This window comes from Eurosta solidaginis, chromosome 2 (genome assembly GCF_040869045.1).
Source record: "Eurosta solidaginis isolate ZX-2024a chromosome 2, ASM4086904v1, whole genome shotgun sequence".
In the NCBI taxonomy this organism is placed as follows: domain Eukaryota; kingdom Metazoa; phylum Arthropoda; class Insecta; order Diptera; family Tephritidae; genus Eurosta; species Eurosta solidaginis.
Window position 1 is genome coordinate 82,339,895 of NC_090320.1, and position 23,595 is coordinate 82,363,489.

Here is a 23,595-nt window from a genome sequence, read left to right on the forward strand (position 1 = left end):
TGTTGAGGTATTTGATTTTTCAAAATCGAAATTAGTTTTTTGGTACGTTTGTCCTCTGTTTCTGTCTTGTTAATTGTATAAACATTGTAGTTTGAAAGTTTTTCTGTCCGAATACTTTTTCTTTTGACATACTTTATATCATCCGTGGTGTTAATGACTTTAATTATTGGGTTACTGGAATTAATAATGCACCTAGCTGTGAAAACACCTTTTTCCATTTCCTGCGAGTCCACGAAAAGTGGCTCGGGTGAATCTCCTAAATCAAAAAGTCTGAATATTTCACATCTTGGTGGAATGATACAACTGTCGCTTTCTGTTCCGTGAAGGATTGGTATCGCGACTTTTTCATTACCTACCCAAAAGGAAATACTATTTCTTTCATAATTAATAATGCATTTGTTAATTTTCAGAAAATCTTTACCCAGTATGCCGTCGGATGGAATATTAAAGTCTTCATTTACTACATGTAAAGTATGTTTAATAGAAAAGTTTGAAAAATTTAAATTTGCTGTAATTTTACCTAAAGTAGAAACTGAATTAGAAGTGACACCGGTAATGTTAATAATGTCGTTCGTCTTTAAGGAAATATTTCTGTCTAGGCATAATATTTTTATTAAAGAAATGTCGGCTTGAGTGTCTACTAGGAAAGAACAAAATTTTTGTGACTCGTTTAGTTGTAATTCTATGAAATCTGAATAATTTAAATTTAAACAATAGATGGCTATTGGTGAGGGAAGTTCGCTTGCTCGCTTAATTCGTCCTCCCTCAGTGTTCGCTCCTGAGGGGCGCTGGCGTTTAAAGCGCGAACGTTTGCGTTTCGACCTCTACCATTGGCTGATCTCGAATTGTTACCTCTATTGTTACCATTATTTGTATTTGAATTGGAATTTGTAATTGGACGCGTATTATTACTGTTGTTATTCTGGTATCTATTTCCGTTATAATTTCTATATCTTTGATTGTTGTTACCGTTATAGTTACTATTATATGAAAATGAACTATTATTTCTATAACCAGTATAGCCGCGGTTTGGGTAAAAGCCTCGATAACTACCACGTGAATTTCTGAATGTGTTGTTACCACGTGATCGAAAAGCTAAAACCTGACGTTCAGTTACTTCATTGTTTTGTTCTACAATTAATTTTGCTACTACGTCTTTCGGATCAGTAAATGCCGTTGAGGCTAAAATGGTTTTTACTAAATTGGATTTTGCGTTTAAACGACACACGTTAACAGTTTGTTCGACTGCCATTTCATGAGCTTTCGTTTGAGATAATAAGAGACCGCTCAAGTGAGTCAGCTAAATCTTCAACTTTTTTGGCAAAATCTGTATAATTGTTACCGCTAACATGCAACGCTGCAATTCTCCCTGCTACAACTTTCGAGTTGTCTGGTTTGATCCTATTACGCAGAGCTGTTTTAATTTCATTAACTGAAGTTACTTGTGTTGGTATTGCTTCACGAGCTTTACCCTCTAATTTTGATTTTAAGAACGCTATAAAAGTATCAGTTAAATCTGCAGTAGCGAATTGTTCAAGTAATGCAATTTTGTCTATAAAAGAATCAAGTGCTAGTGGATCACCACTGTAGTTTTCTCTAATGGAATTAGCACATGTGTTAATAAAAATTTTCTTTTCCTCAAGTGTTCCATGATTTGATCGTTAAAATCTGGAGCTGAATTAGCAGAAGGTGAGGCCACGTTTGTACTTTTTTATTTTTAAGATCTGATTTTGAAGTAAAAGAAGTTGAAATTAGTTTTGCGCTATTTGAATCGTTAAGATTTGAATCTAAATTAGAAGTTGAATTTTTAATGGAAGAATTTTCGAATCCTGGAAAATCTGTTGATAAAGAAAATCTATTTTCCTGGTTTGTGACTGCTTCTGTCGAGGATGAAGCTAAAATTTCGTAGCTTGATGCTGATTTATCGGAATCGGATTCTGAATCTGAAGTTTTTTTGCACTTGCTTGCCACTTCTAAGGTTGTACATATGTAGTTATCAGAATAGCACCAACAATTCAGTTCAAATTATGAAATTAATGAAGTACTTATTTGAATGTCTAAATTTATATTTGAAGTTGAATTGTTGAGGAAAAAGAGAGAAGAAAAAAAAATTTTATAAAAGGGAACTGATTTGCAGGTGAATAGTCACTAAGGGGGTATTTAACCATGTATCGGAAGAATTAATTAAAACTGCAGTAAACTTGTATCAAAAATCTATAAAAGTAATTGATTTTAAAATGGCTCAAAAGTATGTGTATTAATTGGTAAAATTCTCAAATGTATTCACGGACACACCGCTTTATTCAAAAAAATCTCAATTTGATTTTTCACGGAACCACCGCATGTATTAAAAATTGAATTGGTTTTTCACGGAACCACCGCATGTAATAAAAAAGTTAATTGGTTTTTTCGAAAACCACTGTAATATAAAAATCCAAAAATGTACGAAATGCGAAATTAATTTTTCCTTTAATTTTTTAAATTTTAAATTTTTGATTTAAATGCGAAAGTACAGAATTTTAAAAAGTTTTATAAATGTTTTAGTTAATTGGTTTTTTCGAAAACCACCGTAATATCAAAATCCAAAAATGTACGAAATGTGAAATTAATTTTTTAAATTTAAAATTTTTGATTTAAATGCGAAAGCACAGAATTTTAAAAACTTTTATAAATGTTTTAATTTACATACATAAAGTGTAAGAAAAATACCCGTAGGCAACATCTTAAATACATATATGTATACTTATTTTTTTTTTATCTTGTCACTGCTGCTGCTGCGCTGGCAGACCTGAATCGCTGCTGGTGTTATTGCTGCTGCTGGTATGTTTCTTTGCGTGTTAATGTTGTTGGTGGTGGAAAATTGCGCTAACTTGCGTGCATTTGCTTTTGGGTGCCGTTACGTGCGCCGTTATGCTTGGCGTGGTGCGAGTGCCGTTATGTAAAATTTATAGAAATTATAAAATTTTGAGTTAAATTTTCATTATCAAATTGTATTTTAATTTTGTTGAATTTTGCTTTTGTTAAATGTTGATTAATAAAATTGTTTTTGTGGTTTTATTAAATTCAATGTAGAAAAATTGTACTGTCGTTTTTAAATTTAATTTATAAAATTTAATTGTAGAATTGTTAAAAGTTGTATTAGAAGATCATATTGTAGGTTTGTTACATTTTATTTTAAGAAATTATATCGTAGTTTAGTAGAATTTTATTTAGAAAATTGTATATTGAGGTTTTATTGAATTTTAGTTAGAAAATTGCATTGTAGTTTATTGAAAATTTATTTAGAAAATTATGTATTGAAATTTAGTTGAATTTTATTTAGAAAATTAAATCGTAGATTAGTAAAATTTTAGTTAGGAAATTATGTATTGTATTTTTATTGAATTTATTTAGAAAATTACGCCGTAGGTTAAAATTTTAATTAGCAATTTATGTATTAGAATCTCAGAATTTATTACATTTTTCGCACCACACTCACTTTTACTTTTTTGTCCAACTCGAAAAAAAATTTTCCACTCACCGCTACTGCCGCTTCGCCACGATGCCAAAATTGAAAAAAGAGAGGGCGAGGCTCCAGCCTCACGGTCGCCATATAAGGTACATCCATTTCTGATAAATCGGTTGATGTGGAAACCTTAAAATGCATGGGTCGTGCTCCCAACGAATCCATCGGTGTTCGCTCCGGGTGGCCGCCACAATGTATTCAAAATGTTTTATAGGTTACGGGGGTGATGTGCTAATCTTTTAATTGCACAGGTTTTTGCTCAAACTTTTAATTTCACAAGTTTTCGCTGAAGCTATAGCTCGCAGTGATTGTATTAGGTGGCCGCCGCCACACCGACCAAACTATTTAAAATGAAAATTACTTTTTTGTTTTTCGGACACGTCCGACCGGCTTAAATGCAAATTTATTCTGTGTATTCATTTCCTGTCAGTGACGTGAGCCACAGCTGCATTTGACATTCGCCTTGCCAACTGCCCGCGCCTGTCAAACGCAACTAAAGCTGCATGCACATAGAGTATATAATTTTAAACGGATGTGAAGGTTAGTTTATCCTTACAAACTTATTAGGAATCCTTTTTGTTTTAGATGTGGGTATAAGGGTGTATTTACTCCTAAATGCCCTAGGCACCATCGCAGGCGGGGAAACCTGTACCCGAGCGAGAAGGCGGGGGAGCCTCGTTCGGCTTCATAGCTCCCACACCAGCCGGTGCTCGAGGCGTCGTCCCGTGCACCGAACCAGAGGGTGAATCTCTGCATGGAGGTGGCGAGCTTCCGAGGTGCAGTAGTACCCTGGCGGAAGAACCCTCGAATGTGATAATAACCTTCCCGGACAGTACGGACAATTCCAATAGTTCTGAATCCGAGAGTCAAGTGGGGAGCCGATCAAAATTTTGCGACGCCAGCACAGGGATGCCGCTTGCCAAACGCATTTTTCACCACACCTAGAAGAAAGGGAATATAGGTACAAACATATAATAAATGGCATTTTTTAACAATACCCGGTATCAGAAAATATTTAACGCCAAATTCTTGCCAAAATACCTTAAGTGTCGCGTGCTACGAAAAATAGGCAATGCACTGTATGATCTCGAGGACCTAAACGGGAAATTGATAGGTCGCTTCCACCCTTCGGATATTTACCATTTTAACATTTATTTATTAACATATATATTCATCCTGACACAAAAATTTTGAAAAAATTATTTAACAGTGCCAGTCACGTGTGATACAATAAGGTATTCTGATAATTAAAAATACTTAACATAAAAAAAGGGGAGAAGTAAGAAATAGGGATACATTATAAAATGAAACACAAAGGGAGAAAAAAAAAAAATGAGGTATAAATATGTTGAAAAAATGAAATATAATATGTACAAGTTCACATTCAATAATATAGAAGGTATTAAAATAGAGTTGTAGTGGTTAACAATCATTGTAAAAACTAAACACTTTATTTGTAAATCGCAGTGTATTAGTAATAATCCTTAAACTAACTGGAAGTGAGTTCCAAAGACGTACCGCGTAGATAAAAAATTGACGTTCAGATGTCAGAGTTTTGTGTCTAGTGTAAGCAGTGCCGACCTTGTCGATTGAAGAAACTGAAGCTTCTGGTATAAATAGTTTGGTTCCTGCGTATGAATAACCCTATATATGAACAACACTGTTCTGAATTTTAACAAATTTTCAAAAGAAATATTTAACAACTTTTCGGCATACGCAGACACATGGTCAAGTCGTTTTAGCCTAAATACGTATCTGGCAATGTTGTTATAAACAACATTAAGCTTAGTTTTACATACAGAGTCGCAATTAGCATAAATCTCACATCCATACAGTATCGTAGGTATTAAGTACGCTTTTGCAAGAAGAAGTCTAATATGTAAAAGAGTGAAATACAGTGTTAGCCATAGTGTACGAAGCATTCCATACACTTTACCTACTCTACTAATTATATGATTATTACATGTCAGAGTTTGATTAAATACCAAACCAAAGTTTTTCGCTGAGTCAACATACTCAATAACTGCACCGTCTAGCATTATCTCGTCTAAGTTTCGTGTATCGAAGGCTTTTCTGCGAATGACAATACATTTATATTTGGCAGGATTAATTGATAAATCATTTGCAGATGCCCATGCACTTACATTCGTCAATTCAGAGTTAATATCATTAATACACATGCCAACACGATCAAGAGGACAGCACACATATAGTTGAACATCATCAGCATAAATATGAACATTACAATATCTTAGCGCATTGGGTAAGTCATTAACATACAACACAAACAACAAAGGGCCCAGGATTGAACCTTGCGGAACACCCCTGAGTACAGGTACAAAATTAGACCTACTGCCACCAACATACACAGCCTGAGATCTCTGCACGAAGTAGGACCTAATCAAAGCAGTGGCACGAGAAGAGAAATTAAAAAGATATTGTAGCTTGCGACATAGAAGCTCATGATCAACTGAGTCAAACTCCTTGGAATGATCGAGTAGAGTTAGAAAAGCAAGATTATTTCCATCAATTTCCATCCTTATGCATTCTATAACAGCCAACCGAGCCGAAATGCTACTTCGCTTCGGTCTGAAAACCGAACTGACGGTCTGTTAGAAGTCTGTTATCATGCACATATGACATTATTTGCTTATGAAGGATACGCTCAACAACTTTAGACAAAAATGGTAGGATAGCAATGGGCCTGTACTTGTTATTTTTCTTATGTACAGGAATAATTTTAGCAACTTTCCAGCACCTGGGGAATACGCAGGTCGTAGTATGGAGTTAACTAGATGGGTCACATGTGACAGAATCTTTGGCAATATAATTTTGAGAAACTTCGCACTGGTTCCATCAAAGCCAGTAGCGTTTGACTTCACGGAGATCACAGTCATAAACACACATAAATTCAAGAGGACTGGCACCAACATTTACACGTTCACAGTAGTTGTCAAGACTAACACGAGGGTTTGATACAGGCAAACTAGCAAAATTAATTAATTTCATCTAAGTCAGAGTGAACAGGTAGGCTTTCTTTGGGTTTTCCCACGCCAATCGCCCTTATGGTATTCTAGGTTTGCCGCGAGTTCATTGCCAGGCTAAACTTTATCATAAAACAAACTTTTCGCTCTTTTAATTGCTTTGGCAGCAGTAATTCGAGCCGATTTAAATTGGTTATACGTATCTGTAGTACGGTATCTTTTACACCGCGAGTATGCTTTATTACGTACATTGATTAAATGTTTAATGTTAGCATGAAGCCAAGTCCTACTGCACCGATTGACTACCTTAGTTTTTATAGGGACATAATAGTCGAAAAGCCAGTTGATTTTGTCCTGCAGAAAGTTTGTTTTATCTTCAACAGATGTGAAACTCCGGATGAGACTCCACTCCACCAACTTCACTGCAGCAGTAAGCAACTCATAATCAATTCGATTAAAATCACGATAAATCACGGGCACAGGTTTTTTGGTTGACTGGAAGTCGTAAATCATGAAAAATAAATCATGCTTTGAGAAACTTGAAGCAGACAATTGTTTATAGTGGAGGGTTTTTTGGAGGTCACTTACAAAGAATAAATCAAGGAGAGTGCTATTAGTACGAGTGAAGTGAGTAAGAGAAAAGGTGTTTGTCGGATATAGTCAACGAGATTCCATACTTAGTTTTAAACTGTTATCCTCAAGCAAATTGCTGTTGAAATCACCGGCAATTATGATATTACTGTAGTTTCCTAGTAATGATTGAACGAATTTGGTGAAATCCATAAAATTCACCTGCCGATTGGGTCGGTATACACATCTAATAAGAACCTTATCATGATTAGAAACTATTTCAACAAACATATATTCAACAGGATCACCTTCACTAGAAACACAACTTAATCTACAGGACAAGCTTTCCTTTACATAAATCGCAACACCACCACCATGACCATAGCGATCAGCTCTGTAAAGTTTGTAACCATTTACTTTCACCAAACTGTTACTATGGCGTGAGGTAAACCACGTCTCAGAAACACAAAGAACGTCGATTGCCGAATCTTCAAAAAGGTATCTAAATTCGTCAATATTTTTAAATAAACTTTGAGCATTTATATGAATTATATTAAGCCCGCTTGCTTGCTTGCCAAGGACACGCAACATAGTATAAGTAGAGCCTTTGGAACTCATAACATTAGAAGAGGACATAGTCATTAAAAGAACTTAAAAAAAGAAACATTAAATTTACACTGCTATGCAACTCAAACAAAATGTAGTATATACTTAACGAATAAAATATGGGGGTAAAGTATGAACAAAAAGAAGAAATGAATACGGCTAGATAGAAAATATATAAAAAATATTTATTGATGAGATTTGTCAAGCTCCGGGTGATCGTCGAAGGTGTTCGGCTCAACACGAAAGGAACGGTCCCTGTCCGGATTATTGTTTTCTAGCTCCTTAAGCATATCAACAGAGTCTATTAGACGTGGACCGGTATTATTAGAACATTTTATATAAATGAGACCCCTTCTTGCAAATACAGATACAACTTTTTTCCGTTTTTTAAGGGTCAGTGCTGATTTGAATATTTCATGGTTGCTTTTGCTCAGTAACTCGTTGACGTAGATGCGCGCATCGGAATTTATTCCCACATGCGTCAGGCGAAGGCCACCGTTCTTGTTTTGTCGCCTGAAATCAGCGACAGCTTTTAGTAGCCGATTTCTCTCTGTAGGGGATTGAAATTTAATTATAACATTGGGGTCAACTTGGCTGCCAGGAATAGTTCGAGCTCGAAATATGCTTTTGAGTGGAGGCGGCTGAAGATTTAGAGCAAAACAAAGATGGTTATGTATGTTTTGCAGGTTTTCAGAGTCTACACGAGGAATCACGTGTACTCGGACTTCACAAGCAGCTGCGTGATTTTCGTACTTTGATAAACTTGATTTTAAAACGGGAAGGCAAAGCCCATTGCAGAAACAAAATTCAAACTTTTTGTGCTCTTCCACGGACTCCTACTACTAATATCTACCGAGTTAAGACCATAAGCGACACGGTGTCGTCGATGAGTCTGTAGCAACTACAAACAACCAAATCCTTTAACTTGGAAAAACTCATGTATAATACTCCATCACGCGCTACCACCAGCTATAGCGCCCACTAAGCCCCCAGGCTTACCACCATCACCAGCCATAATAGACGGCAACTAAAATTACCAGCAAGAACCATAATAGCCGGAAACTAAAATTACCAGCAAGAACCATAATAGCCGGCAACTAAAATTATCAGCAGGAACCATAATAACCGGCAACGACACATAACCGGTAGGAACATGTTACGGTCTGCTGTTATGGTCTACGGTTACGGTCCACTTGCGAGCGTTTTCTTGCGAACACACCTAGTAACTGGTGATGGGGCGAAATTGCGATACAAAAGTATCAAAAAACAAGAAAGACCGGCGAACACTAGCGAAAATTGCCATGAGTTTCCGGCCGCAAGTAAAACGAAGAAGACGTGGAAAAAATTTAGAAAATGAAAAGCAAAAAGATAGCACGTTTTTCCGGCCGGGAAAAAGCAAGAGTTGGCTTTTCTTTTGCGCAGTTAATCAGAAAATTTTATAAACCAAAGAGGCAAAGGCGTCAAGCTCCTGCTTCATTAACTCTATTGCTTACATCAACTGCACATCCCCGACTATGTTCAACTCATCGCAAAACACCCTCGCCGTGCTGTGCACATATTCAAGAGAGTATTGTGAAGAACCACAAGACCGCAACGAGGAATTGCAGGCCGATTCCTTCACCCAACTACCAAAATAACAAACGGGAAAATGCCCAGAAACTAGGAAAGAGTCCATAGCGCAAAGTACCGACCAGTTCATTCCGTCAAACCTCGTTTTTACTCGTCTATTTTGGGTGGTAATAAACCTTACAACGGTTGTGTTGTGTGGACACAAGCTCAACGTAAAGAATATCCAGTTGAAGTAGTAGGTCGGCGTTTCACAGTCACACCTAGTGAGGAAACTTCTAGTGATTCCGATTCGGATTCCGACGGCACTAAACAAATTGTTGATGAGAAACCCTTGGTATCTGAAGATAAATTCCTTTCTCTACGTTTACGACGTACACCACCACCTTTGGATGAGCGTCCAACACCACCTCCGCCTCCAGGGCCAGCAGTACACTGCAGCGTAATACAACGAACGCCAAAGTTAGCACCAAGTCATCCAGATCGTAAAGGTCAACACGAAGTTTAATTGCCACCAGGTTCACTTGATCACCTCAGACCAGAGCGCCATAACCAACAACAGCGACAACTTCACCAGCAACAACAACATCACCAGTAACCACGCCGGCAGAGGCCCACGGTACGTACTCTGGTGGCCATGTATGAACACCAAAATAATTACCCTACAAAAAAATTTGGTCATAAAACTTACCCACGCCCATGCAAATGTGACTAGGAATATAACCTATGACTGTATAATAGCTAGTCAAATGACGTGGAATGACGAGAGCGTTTTTGCAGGGTAGTTAAAGAAACTTCTAAGCAGTACCTAGAGAGTTTTATACAGCCCGATTAAACCATTTAACAAGGGTCGATTTTTTTTCGTCAAATTGTATTATTGAATACTCGAAATTGTTAGCTATACAACAAGGAGCATACATTTCCTTTTTATTCATTTTAATGATATTTTTTCTTGCTTTAAAATGATTGAAGTTAGCTCTATAAATTTTATTCATAATAAGCCGTCTTCATCACGTGAAACGTTTTAGCGATCCATTTTTGGAGCTCAACCATAAATTGGTAGAAAAAAAAATTTGCGACCGCAGCCATTGGTCGATTATGCACGAATTGGCTAAAAGATTTAAACTTTTTTTCTTATATCATACAAATACAATATATATATACATATGAATCAATATTGCTAGCAATATCGTTCGAACAACCAGAAGAAAAAAATATACGTGCATATAATACATAATACTATTACAATTTGATCTTTATTTCTTTTATAACAAATTTTCTTAGCACATATTACATATTATTCTCATCGTACTATGCCATTATACCAAATTGATTTTTGTGACACTCAAACATAAGTTCTACTACAACAACATAATAATTTTGTAAGAGAGCCCCAATTATCAGAATTTGTATCCAAACTTCATAGCCCTAAAATATGTTTTGTGAATGAAAAAAAAGAGTATTCGACCAAATTCTTACTTTGTATGTAGTATATTTACTAAACATAAGTACATTTAATTACATATTTTTCTCACACATAGCGTTTATAACGATTATAAAAAAAAGGGGAGACGTAAATAATTGTATAATTTAAAATATTACGAGCAAAAGTAAGAGAAAAGGAAAGAACCCCCAACAGAACAAGCTTAGTCAGACTTAAGTATTCATATTAGATTTCGTTTCGATTTCGGCCCAATAAAGTGTGATCTGTTTTTTTTCTCTCACTTATGCACTACACACACTTACCTACATTTTCATAGTGTAATTAGCTATTCGTAGTTCAACAATGCTGTAGCCCTGGCTAAGAACCCTGCATTATCTTATTTTTTTTTTGTTGCTTACATACGTTAATAGAAATGAATTATAAATAAATTAATATTTAAAATGGGAATGCTGGCGTCGCCATTTATTTAGAAGGCACGTAGGGTTTACAGGTAAGGGGCCACCGAAAATTTAGGTGCGTCGGTGGCCATGGATTTTGAGGGTGGGTTAAGCACCGGGCGTCGCAACAACACCCGCGGCGCCCCCAAGTTATGTTTAGGCCAACAGCCCAAACTCAAAACATAAAAGGGCGCCCTCGCATTTTTCTTATATTGGTTGACAGTGCCAGTCAAATTGTTTATGTTAACCATACAAATGAACATCGCTGGAATAAATAAACAGTTTGACTGGCAAGCGGTATTGACCTGTTATGTTCTTTTACTTCACTTGTTTTCACACATCAAGGAGAAAGGACGTATCCCGCCGCAGTTTCCAGCTTCAACCAAAAGGTAACATAAAAATATATATATAATTAATTTTTGTGCACAATCTTTATTTCGAATAAAGATATTATATTTAATTAAAATTCTAATACCAAACTTTTTCTTCTTTTCTAAATTAAATCTTGACCGGCACCATCCCTGAGCTGTGGCCCGGCCAAGACATTGGTCCTTCGAGCCGGATATGAACCAGCGACCTATGGACCTATGGTCGATGAAATTAGAACAACTCATTTTCCTTTTCAGAAAAATGACGCGATTCACTGCAATTCGCAAAACATCTGAGGCTAAGGGGTTCTCTCTGGCCTGCCGCTTATGCGAAAAGAAGCCGGCCCCTTGCGATACGCAAGATTTAATTGGACATTTTCCGCCGCTGGTTCGCAGTTTAAATTAAATTAAATTAAGCTTAAAACTATTTTCAGCTCAGGTTCCGTTTGAATTACCTAAAGTCGAAAATTGAAGAAAAATAAGTAATAGATGTACATGGTTCAATTTCAGTGGCACATTCATTTTTATTTCATGTATGTATGTATAAAATATGTCATTGCTTATGGATATGCATAAGCAGTATTCAAAATTAATTTTTTGTAGAAAAAATATGTAGGTATTTACAATTCATCAAGGCACTCGTTGGAGGTAGGTGGAATGCATTACATTAAATCTTGACCGGCACCATCCCTGAGCTGTGGCCCGGCCAAGACATTGGTCCATTCAATCCGTTTTTTCAAAGCGACCATTTTGCGAACCAACACACAGTGTTTTAAATATTTAATTGCATGTCAATAGCAGCAGCAATACCAACTTAAACAACACAGGAACTAACAATCCATTTGTTTATATATTATTGGATCCACTGCATCAAAAAGGACATCTACAAATATAAAAAGGTACGTGGTATATTTCAGTGGTACACATTCAAATAAGATTAGTGAAAGTGAAAAGTGCGCGAGTGATATTGTGAAAAAATTAAATACAAAGTTTGTTGTACAAATAGCCCATTTGTCCATCAAGTATTGCTTGCCGCCGACGGTAAATAATATTTGACACGGCTTAAGGGTCTTCGCTGTTGCTTTATTGCACACAATTATTTGTACAAACAGTGTTTGGGATTAATTTAATAGAAAAGTGCAAGTAATTTTTCAAAAATAAATTAATTCAATATACATTTATATGACTTGCACTGCTCTGTTATTAACAGCCCACAACAACAACACTGCACTGTGTAATTAACTTCACTTTTGGGTTTGGTTCATCACAGTTGAATTTAAGAAAAATTAGTTTCACAAAAATCACTCAGCTTCTACATTCAATTCACTTTTAAAACAAAACAATTTAATTTGAGCATTTATTTAGTGGACGGAACAATTTTCCTCCAACTTTGATCAGTTGATTCGCTTGCGTTTGATTTTAAATATATACTGTGCTACATACATATATACACGCACATACATAAATATATTTGGTTGGCGAGCAATAATAATTTTTTTTTAACACATATTTATACGTATATACAGCCCACTGGTTTTTTACTCTGAAAATTATTAAATTTCAGTTTACTCGTTTCAAAATAAATATTTACGTTTGTAATTTTACACAAAATTTGTCAGAAATTAATTTAATTTGTTGGGTTGATTTTGTTGGTGGAAAGCGTTAACTAATTTATATTAGCAAATTGGGTAATTCCACAGACACTGACTCTGTGCATTTAATATTTTTGAAAATATTCATTGTTTGTAATATTTAAAATATTTTCAATATGGAAGCATATAACCGCCTAGCAGACACCGTAATTGAATTCGACATCGAATTCTTAAGCAAACCCATAAGCGAGCACTCCAAAAATTCGCTGAAAATTCAGCAGCAGGAGTGGAAGTCCATGAGGGATAAAGCCAAAGCTGCTTTCGATGATCTGCTAGTGGCCGAGGACATTACCGCTAAAGACGTTACTGCAATTAGAAAGAAAAATAAATCATGCTATACCGTTTTTGTGCGGTGCATGACAAAAATTAATGACCTGTCGGAAAAATTTGAGAAGGCAGAGAAGGAGAACGATGCTGCCTTCACGCCACGCAATTTGCATTTAGCACCTTGTGATACTGATATATTCAAAGGTGATTATTTGTCATGGCCAACTTTTCGTGACATGTTCACGGCCATTTATATTCTAAATAAAAGCCTGTCGCCAGTACAAAAATTATATTATCTCATACAAAAAACCCAAGGTGAAGCCAGAGAAATCGTTAAGAAATGCGAATTGACGAATGATGGTTTTGATATAGCTTGGAAAAATTTGTGCGACAGGTATGAAAATAATAGAATATTAGTCAACACCCAATTAAAGATTCTTTTCAACCTTCAATCAGTCGAAACTGAATGCGGTAATTCAATAAAAAGATTACAAAGGGACATAAATAATTGCATATCCTCGTTAGTAAGTCATCATATTGACATATCTAATTGGGATCCAATTATTACATACTTATGTTCAACTAAGCTTCCTGATGTGACCCTTTCGCTATGGGAACAGTCCGTAGAAAACAAGACAGAAACTTCCAAGTGGGCGGATATGGACCGATTTCTGACAAATCGTTTTCAAACGTTAGAATCAGTCTCTGGTTTAAGAGGTACAAAGAGTACAAAACCTCAAAAGGTACAAAACTCAAAGCAGGCCTCTGAACATCCCCCAAAGAAACTTGGCGCTTTCCAAGCAAGTGTAGCTAAAGGCACGTGTAAAATGTGTCAAAGCAATGATCACAAAATTTATGCGTGTTCAAAGTTCAAAAATTTGAACACGAATGAAAGACTTGCTTTTATAAAAAGAAATAACTTCTGCCTAAACTGTCTGTCATCGGGGCATTCAGTGTCCAAATGCACAAGTGCGCACAATTGCAGCAACTGCCATTTAAGACATAATACCCTTCTGCATTTACGGACAAGTAAGGCAAAACCTACACAGGCTAATAATTCTGCAGATTTATCGGATGAGCAACCGTGCACTTCAAGGCAAGCTCAATCTCAAAATGAATCTGCAAAACAAAAAAAGCAGCAAAATAAAACTACTGTAAAATCTAATTTTATTAATACCAGTAAAGGGGTTTTACTAGGCAGAGCTCGCGTCACCATTCATTATAATGGTACAGATTTTTCGGCCAGAGCTTTCATAGATTCGGGATCTGAATGCTCTTTTATCACTGAAAGACTCAGACGAAGAATCAACCTGCCAACTCGAAAGATGCATGCTCAAGTTTCGGGCATCAATAATTCAGTTTCTGCGCAGGTAAAAGAGGCATGCGCCATTCAGTTGCGGTCCCCAGTTGACCCACTAATTTCTATTGACGCTTTAGTTCTAGTTCTACCACATTTGACAGGTAATTTGCCAACATGCGATGTTAGTGCATTAACACAACAAGCATTCCCGGATCTAGTGCTTGCGGATAAACGTTTCTTCGTGAATGAGCCAGTTGATCTTGTTCTGGGCGGGGATATTTATCCGCAAATCATATTAGACGGTATCAAAAAAAATATTCTTAGCACTCTTTTAGCTCAAGAAACTGTCTTTGGTTGGATACTGACTGGTCGTGCTGATGCAGCCAGTCCAACCAATCATAATCGGGTATCCTTTTACAATGAAGTGGCTTTAGACAAGCAGCTAAGGTCATTTTGGGAGCTCGAAGACACGCCGAAAGCTAAAGCCTCCACATTAGAAGATACATTTTGTGAGGAATTGTATCAACGTACAACGCAGCGGAATTCTGACGGAAGATACATTGTGTCGCTTCCGTTAAGGTCAGAATTCCCAGGAGAGATAAATCTAGGTCCATCATTAAGAATAGCGTGCTCTCAATTCTATAAAAATGAAACCCGACTTAGAAAAAATCTCGATTTACAGAAGGAGTACAATAGAGTCATACTAGAATACGAGACTATGGGGCATATGTCAAAATTAGATTCAATTCAATCGGCCAATGCAGTCGATAATTACTATTTACCACATCATGCAGTAATAAAAGAAGAAAGCATCTCTACCAAAGTTAGAGTTGTTTTCAATGCTTCTTCACGCTCTTCAAATGGTGTCAGCCTGAACGATGTTCTTCTTCCTGGTCCTGTGCTTCAGGCTGATTTACCAACATTAATTCTTCGCTGGCGACTTTTCAGATATGTCTTCAATAGCGATATTGAGAAGATGTATAGGCAAATCCTAGTAGATGATAATCATACAAGATACCAAAGAATAGTTTTCCGCTCAAGTCCAGATGATCAAATCAGTCTGTATGAGCTCAAAACGGTGACATTTGGTATTTATTGTGCTCCTTATCTAGCAATAAGGACATTACTTAAACTGGCTGATGATTCCGAAAAATCTCATCCAATCGGCTCAAATATCCTACGAAAAAATATGTATGTCGACGACGTTCTTTCGGGAGGGCATACTATTGCATCTGCGATCAGAGCAAGAGATGAAATTTCCAGGGTTTTAAGTTCAGCTGGTTTTCCATTACGAAAATGGACTTCAAATTCCAGTAAAATATTACAGGGTATTCCCAAAGCTCATCTACTGAGCGAAGATTTCTTAGAATTTGAAGATTCAAGTAGTGTAAAGGCGCTCGGTATTAGGTGGAATGCTCATTCCGATCAGTTTTACTTCATAGCAAACCCTATAGAAGAAAACACCGACCCCACAAAAAGAGCGATACTATCTACTATCGCAAAACTCTTTGACCCATTAGGGTGGCTAGCTCCAACAATTATCGTGGCAAAAATGATCATGCAAAATATCTGGTTAGAGGGTACTGGCTGGGATGAAACCGTTTCGTCTTCAACATTAGACAGGTGGAAAAATTTTACCAATACGTACAAGGATATCGACAAAATACGAATACCGCGATGGGTAGCCTTTTCTCCAACAGAAAAGGTCGAAATCCACGGGTTCTGCGACGCCTCCGAGAAAGCGTATGGTGCAGCCCTGTATTTGAGAGTGGAAACCAACAACGGCATATTTGTGAATCTGCTTTTGGCAAAAACAAGAGTAGCTCCAGTCAAAACCATCTCACTTCCTCGATTGGAACTTTGCGGAGCTGTATTATTAGCGGAGATAACCGAATCTATCTGCGCTAACCTTGATTTAGGTCAACAAAACATTCGCCTGTGGACAGATTCGACAATCGTGCTGGCTTGGATACGAAAACCTCCGTGCTCATGGTCAACTTTCGTTGCGCATCGAATTACAAAAATCGTCGACAAAGTTGGAAGTTCATCGTGGTATCATGTGGATTCAGGTACAAACCCAGCAGATTTAGCCAGTAGAGGAATACTAGCCGAGGATTTAGTCAACAATTCTCTGTGGTGGCAGGGTCCTTCTTGGCTCCAAGAAGAGAAGGAAAAGTGGCCAACACAAGATTTGGATTTTAACACGAATATTGAAGAAAAACGCGTACAAGCACATGCAACCGCAATTTCAAGCAATATTAATGATATTCTCGACAGGTTTTCAAATCTTCCTAGGGCGTTAAGAGTTATCTCATATATACTCAGGTTTTTTCATAAAACGCATTCTAAAACGAAAGATTGTAGTCAACATGAATCTTATTTAATTTCCTCAGATGAAATTAAAGCTACAACAACCCGTTTAATAAAACTTGCTCAGAAGCAATATTACGGATCAGAAATTTCAAGTTTGCAATCCAAAACACCAATTGGATCTAAAAGCGAAATACTTTCGCTCACTCCATATCTTGATGAAGACGAAGTACTGAAAACGGGTGGACGACTTGGTGCATCCAAAGATACTACCGAATCTGAACGCCATCCCATAATACTTCCGTACAATTGTAGGTTTACACGTCTGTATGTTTAGTTTGTCCATGAAATGTCTCTCCATGGTGAAAACCAATTAATGCTGCGCATCATTAGAACTCAATACTGGATTCCAAAAGTTAAAACCATGATACGATCCGTAATTCATAATTGTAAGATCTGCACGATCTTCAAGAAACGATCGCAAAATCAGCTCATGGGAATTCTACCTCAAGAACGCACCACATTTTCGCGTGCATTTACCAATACAGGGGTAGATTTCGCAGGGCCTTTCGATATTAAGAGTTACAGTGGGCGCGGGTGTCGTACCTCAAAGGGTTACGTTTGTCTGTTCGTTTGCTTTTCTACTAAGGCCATACATTTAGAAGCCACTAGTGATTTGAGCACTTCCTCGTTTCTAGCCGCTCTTTCAAGATTCGTAGCTAGACGAGGATGTCCAAGAAACATTTGTTCGGACAATGGAACAAATTTTGTCGGTGCATCACGTGCATTAAAAACTGAATTTAAGGAATTTCTTGTCGATGCAAGAAACCAAACCCTGTCAAAATATTCCCATCAGGCATTAAATTGGCATTTCATACCAGCAGGAGCTTCACACATGGGAGGACTATGGGAAGCGGGAGTGAAAAGCTTTAAAAGCCACTTCAAAAAAGTGGCCTTAAACAACAAATTCACTTTTGAGGAATTTAACACATTGTTATGTAGAATTGAGTCGTGTCTCAATTCTCGCCCTCTTAGCCCCGCTTCAAATGAACCATCTGACCTTGAGCCTCTAACACCAGGACACTTTCTGATTGGCGGACATCTATTAGCACCAGCGGAAATCAGCGTTGATGAAAATACTGCCTCAATAGTCAATCGCTGGCAGAAACTCAAGGCATTACATCAAAACTTCTGCAGAAGATGGAAATCAGAATATCTTTCGGAACTACAGAAACGGATAAAATGGAAGCATCCTAAATCAAATATGCAAGTCGGAGATATGGTGGTTATACGGGAAGACAATCTTCCTCCCAACGAATGGAGATTGGGGCGTGTGATAAGGTTACACCCTGGTTCAGACAACCGGGTGCGCGTTGTGGACATAAGAACTGAAAGGGGGCAAGTAACAAGACCACTTTTCAAACTAATATTACTACCACCCTATACCGCGGAAACCGAAAACAAGTCAGACCCTAATCTTCAGCAGTAACGCTACAATTGGAGTTACAAAATCTCCACACAACAGCAAAACTTCTCCTAACCAAAACGAAGCAACTTCAACAAAGTCACAGTGGAAACAAAAATTTCTTTTTTTTGATGCAGCCTAATGTTACATATGTACATGTACATGCTTGCGCACATGGGTGGTGATTTCCATTTATAAAAGCAACAATATTTTGCTACAGTTCATGAACACATTTTATTATTAAATTTTCATATTTTTTTTTATGCGTTTTTACACACTCAATAAGTGAGGTTGTCAGGTACTCGCCACCGAAAACATGTGCGCCGGCATATACACAATGGCTATGTGCATTGGACAGCATGGGAAAGAAAAATTCGGGTCAGCTTAAGCAATCAAAAAAAAAAAAAAAAAAGTTCGTGGTGTCGCAAACCACATACCTATTAAATAATGAAATTTCCCTCAAATAATTATTTTCCTTGTTCTTTATAACGATTATAAAAAAAAGGGGGAGACGTAAATAATTGTATAATTTAAAATATTACGAGCAAAAGTAAGAGAAAAGGAAAGAACCCCCAACAGAACAAGCTTAGTCAGACTTAAGTATTCATATTAGATTTCGTTTCGATTTCGGCCCAATAAAGTGTGATCTGTTGGATCATTTTTTTTCTCTCACTTATGCACTACACACACTTACCTACATTTTCATAGTGTAATTAGCTATTCGTAGTTCAACAATGCTGTAGCCCTGGCTAAGAACCCTGCATTATCTTATTTTTTTTTTTTTGTTGCTTACATACGTTAATAGAAATGAATTATAAATAAATTAATATTTAAAATGGGAATGCTGGCGTCGCCATTTATTTAGAAGGCACGTAGGGTTTACAGGTAAGGGGCCACCGAAAATTTAGGTGCGTCGGTGGCCATGGATTTTGAGGGTGGGTTAAGCACCGGGCGTCGCAACAACACCCGCGGCGCCCCCAAGTTATATTCGGCCTTTGTTTTTTTTTCTTCCATTTTCAGCTTTTTGTTTTAATTTAATTTTCAGCCGTTTTTGTTTATTTTGATTTCAGAGTTAGTAACCGGTCATGTCCGGTTCGGTAATTTTTGTTGCGTTTAGTTTTTTTTAAAGTAATTTTTTTTTTTGAGTTTAAATTTTGAATGTTCGACCGGATGTCGTTTTATTTTGAATTTATAGGCGTTTTGAGTCGGTCTCTGCGCTTCTGTCAGTTTATTTTGAATTTGACAGCATGAGTTTGATAGGCATGATAGGAACTTTTTTGCTGTTTATGGCGCAGGAACAGTAAGGTTGGCAAGGACCCGCCCCAGCCGACAATGACTAGCCACTGTGCACCACCACATCATGCCGACCGCCTTCCTTACTGCTTCCATCGAAAATGCGTAACCATAACAAACAACTACCATCAACCACATCATCAGGAGGTACACCAGCACATGCCGCCGGACGGTCTTTTGCGGCTAAGTAAGTACCCTCCGTTCTGGAATAACAAAAACCACCATTTTTTTTGATGAACAAATTTTCAATGTAACCAATTTTTATTATTGATTCCCACCGTACTTATACAGGCATATGTAGTTTCAAAATTTAAACAACAACTCTATTTCCTTATGTGTATAAACTAACTATCATAATAGATTAATTCCATACTTGCATACATATTTTTGTGTGTGAATGACTTTAAATTCACTCTTACAACGTTATTATTAATAAAACATACTTTTACCTTTTTTCAAACAAATTTTGCCAAAAAAAAGAAGAAAAAAAGATATATATTTTTTTTTTAAATTAATGTCTCCTATTAGTGAATATCTTTTTACGTGCTGCATATATTTTGATTTCTTCACCTCTTAACATACATGCATATAAACATACCTGTACAATAGTGTATAAAATATACTGTTTTGGATACATTTTTAGCAGAGATAAAAATCAACTTATATGTAAAAGGAAAATGCAAAAATATACGAATTCGAAAATCTTACTAATTCCTACCCCAACACATTATTGATACGATCCATGTGCTAAAAATGTGAGACAACAAAAAATCATACTCCAAAGGGCAGAGAAGTAGGTTGGTCATCCTTTGGCCACAACTTTTCTATAAGTATTTTACAGGCTTCTTTCTGTAAACGGAAATGCTCTTTGAAGGTATTACAAGGAAGGTTCAATGGATCACTACTGCCCCGAAGACTCTTTAAGTTATGTCTTCGTTCCAAAATTTCATCATATTCTTCATCTTCAGCAAGCAGCAATAATAGTAAATTGGACATTTTTATTATATTAAACTAATTATTGGCGTTTGAAACGTTTTGGGTAATTTTTACTTTAGGTTGTATTTGTTTACTTGTTTTTAAAATGCTCGATTTAATTTTCACTTTCGCTTTATTTATTTTTCAGAGTAAACATCAGCTGTTTTATGTGGTTACGTCGATGTTACCACCTATTTTAGTGGTTACGTTGTTATCCGGCAACTTTTGCCTTCAGAATACCAAAAAGGTGTAAAAGTTGCCAGAAGATTTCGTAACCGGTAAAAATGAACTTGTTACCACTGTAGAATAGGGCCGTATACGATACATTGTTATCGATTAATGGTGCCTTAACCTAAAAATCGTAAAAATTTCATAAAAATGAATAAAACGCAAAAAATTACAAACATATTCCACAAAAAATAAGTATCCTAGTCATAACGTATCCAAAACAATGAATAAAATCTACAAAAAGTTATTAAATTCACCAACTCAAATATTTTTAGGTTATGGATATGACGAGAAACCAAAAACCAATTGGTTGGTTACGACCTTAGCGTTGCGATATGGCACCAATAATCGAGTACATTAATTCCCATAAGGTTGGTCGAATCAGCTGTTATAACGTTACCGATACGGTTACCGATAGTGCACCAATGTCTGCAGCTTTCATGATGGAATTATAGAAGGTGGCACATTGCGCATGTAAACATTAGTTCAGCTGTTTTTTATGGGCAATTTTTAAGTCATTTTCCTTCAGTTCTTGTTTTTTTTCTCTTTCTTTCATTCGCTGAAGCAGTCAAGTGTGACGTAGATGCGCAGAACGAAGTAATTTGAACTCGTGAATGCACAACCTTCTGTGTGTGATTTGTGTGCAGTTTTAGCGTTACGAAATGGCACAAATAATCGATTACATTGATTCACATAAGGTTGGTCGAATCAGCTGTTTTAAGGTTACCGATACGGTTACCGATAACGCACCAATGTCTGCAACTTCTGGTTTATGTACCATTGGAGTACGAGGATTGTTTTGCTGAATAAGCGCTGAATGTAAAAGTCATATGTCAGAGACGAAGAGGATAAATATAATAAGAAACGTCATTCGTTAAAAGGCTAATTAATGGTGACTTATACCCATAAAACCATAACCAGATAAAACAGCTAATCGAACCTACCTTATGGAAATCAATGTAATCGATTAATGGTGCCAGACCATAACGCTACCACAGCCAACCAATTGGTTTTTGGTTTCTCGCCATATTTATGACCTAATAATATTTCGAGTTGGTGAATTTAATAACTTCTTGTAGATTTTATTCATTGTTTTGGATACATTATGACTAAGAGACTTATTTTTTGCGGAATATGTTTGTAATTTTTTGCGTTTTCTTCTTTTTTTAAGAAATTTTCACGATTTTTATGTTGAGGCACCATTAATTGATCACATTGGATATGGTTGTTGATATGGGTATGGTTACAACTATGGTGTTAGGGTTAAAAGCCAAATTAAACTTCCTTAACCCTAACGCCATAGTCGTAACCATACCCATATCCATAACCATCTCTATTGTGATCGATTAATGGTGCCATAACCGTAAACAGCTGACCATTGTTGTCATGAGCTGGGAATGTTTTGTTTATAAAAAGTGATTGTATATAATATAGCCTGGTAGTATAAGGGCTCTGCAAAGCACCTTGCCAACCGACGCTTGCGTATGCGGTGTCAATTAAAACAAAAAAAAAAAAAGTGATTGGAAAATTTTGTAATTTTTAATCAAAATAAAGTAAAAGAAAATATTTTTAATAGTATTTTTATTAATACTGCAACAAATTGGGTGCATATCTACATAGTGAAACTATTAGGTGGTGAATAAAGCCCCATATCTATAAGTACCACAATGTAAGTTGTTCACATATTACAAGTTTAACAAATTAATAAGGATTTCTGTATTCTTACAGATTTAATTAAATATAGCACTACATATAGGCGAAGATTTATATATATTTGAGTGCAAGGACGTGAATTTAACAGTAAGTATCTTCAAATAAAACACGGAAACTGTCACACAAAACCTTTTGGTGCATAGAACCGGCTGCCGTGGGAAGTGCATTAATACTCTGTCGTTACATTTGGTAGGGTCTGTTAGGGATTGACGGTTGACCACATATTACCAACACCAGCAAAGAGGTTGCATATCCTGTTTGTGTTGGTCGACCAATTGCTTCATCTCGGCATTGAGAGCAATAATTTTCTTATCTCCTGGGTTGGGGTTTCATCTGCCGGCAATTCCTTGCTATCGCATCTATGAACCGCAATATATATAATGGATAATTAAGAAAGAAGTAAATAAAACATATATATTTATTCCTGTTTAAGCTAACATGAGTAGTGACGAAGAAATTGACAACTTGTTCCTCAGCATAATGGCGTTATATGCTAAAAGACAAAAAAGATGATGGCATGCCCGCCCCATTAATGCTAATAGGACTCATGCCGGATATCACCAAAAAACTTTCTTAAGAATTAAGGATATGGACGAAAGTGAGTTTCTTGCGCATAAAAGAATGTCCCTGCCGGTTTATGACACTTTTTTAAAACTAATGGCTCCATCACTGACCAAATTCAAACAACAAATTGGTGTAAAAGAACGTTTATCCATTACACTTCAGTAAAAAATTCCCAGATATTAACATCGTATATTGTATTAATTAGTATGATTTTTAGGTACTTCTGGTATTCCTTTCAAAAACAAACGCTTTCCCCAATATATTTAAGTGAACCCACAGAGCAGCACTACAAAGATATAACCACTGACTATTCCCAAATGTGGAACATGCCAAATTGTGTAGGTGCTA

The 23,595-nt window shown here is 36.5% G+C and overlaps 1 protein-coding gene and 1 long non-coding RNA gene across 3 annotated transcripts in view; one reads left to right on the forward strand and one right to left on the reverse strand.

Moving 5' to 3' along the window:
* The window catches only part of LOC137240039 (uncharacterized), a 68,135-nt gene that overhangs the window by 31,071 nt on the left and 13,469 nt on the right, over window positions 1-23,595 (forward strand). Inside the window, exons 1-2 of one of the 2 annotated variants that reach the window (XM_067765940.1) lie at window positions 22,448-22,639; window positions 22,699-22,770. The gene's annotated coding sequence lies outside the window, so the exon portion shown is untranslated. Of the gene's footprint in view, window positions 1-12,083; window positions 12,380-22,447; window positions 22,640-22,698; window positions 22,771-23,595 lie in introns of those variants that run through there. The other variant, XM_067765936.1, reaches the window with a different exon arrangement.
* The window catches only part of LOC137240041 (uncharacterized), a 56,420-nt gene continuing 44,810 nt past the window's right edge, over window positions 11,986-23,595 (reverse strand). Inside the window, exon 5 of the long non-coding RNA XR_010949588.1 lies at window positions 11,986-12,363. This is a non-coding gene — a long non-coding RNA (uncharacterized lncRNA). The remainder of the gene's footprint in view (window positions 12,364-23,595) is intronic.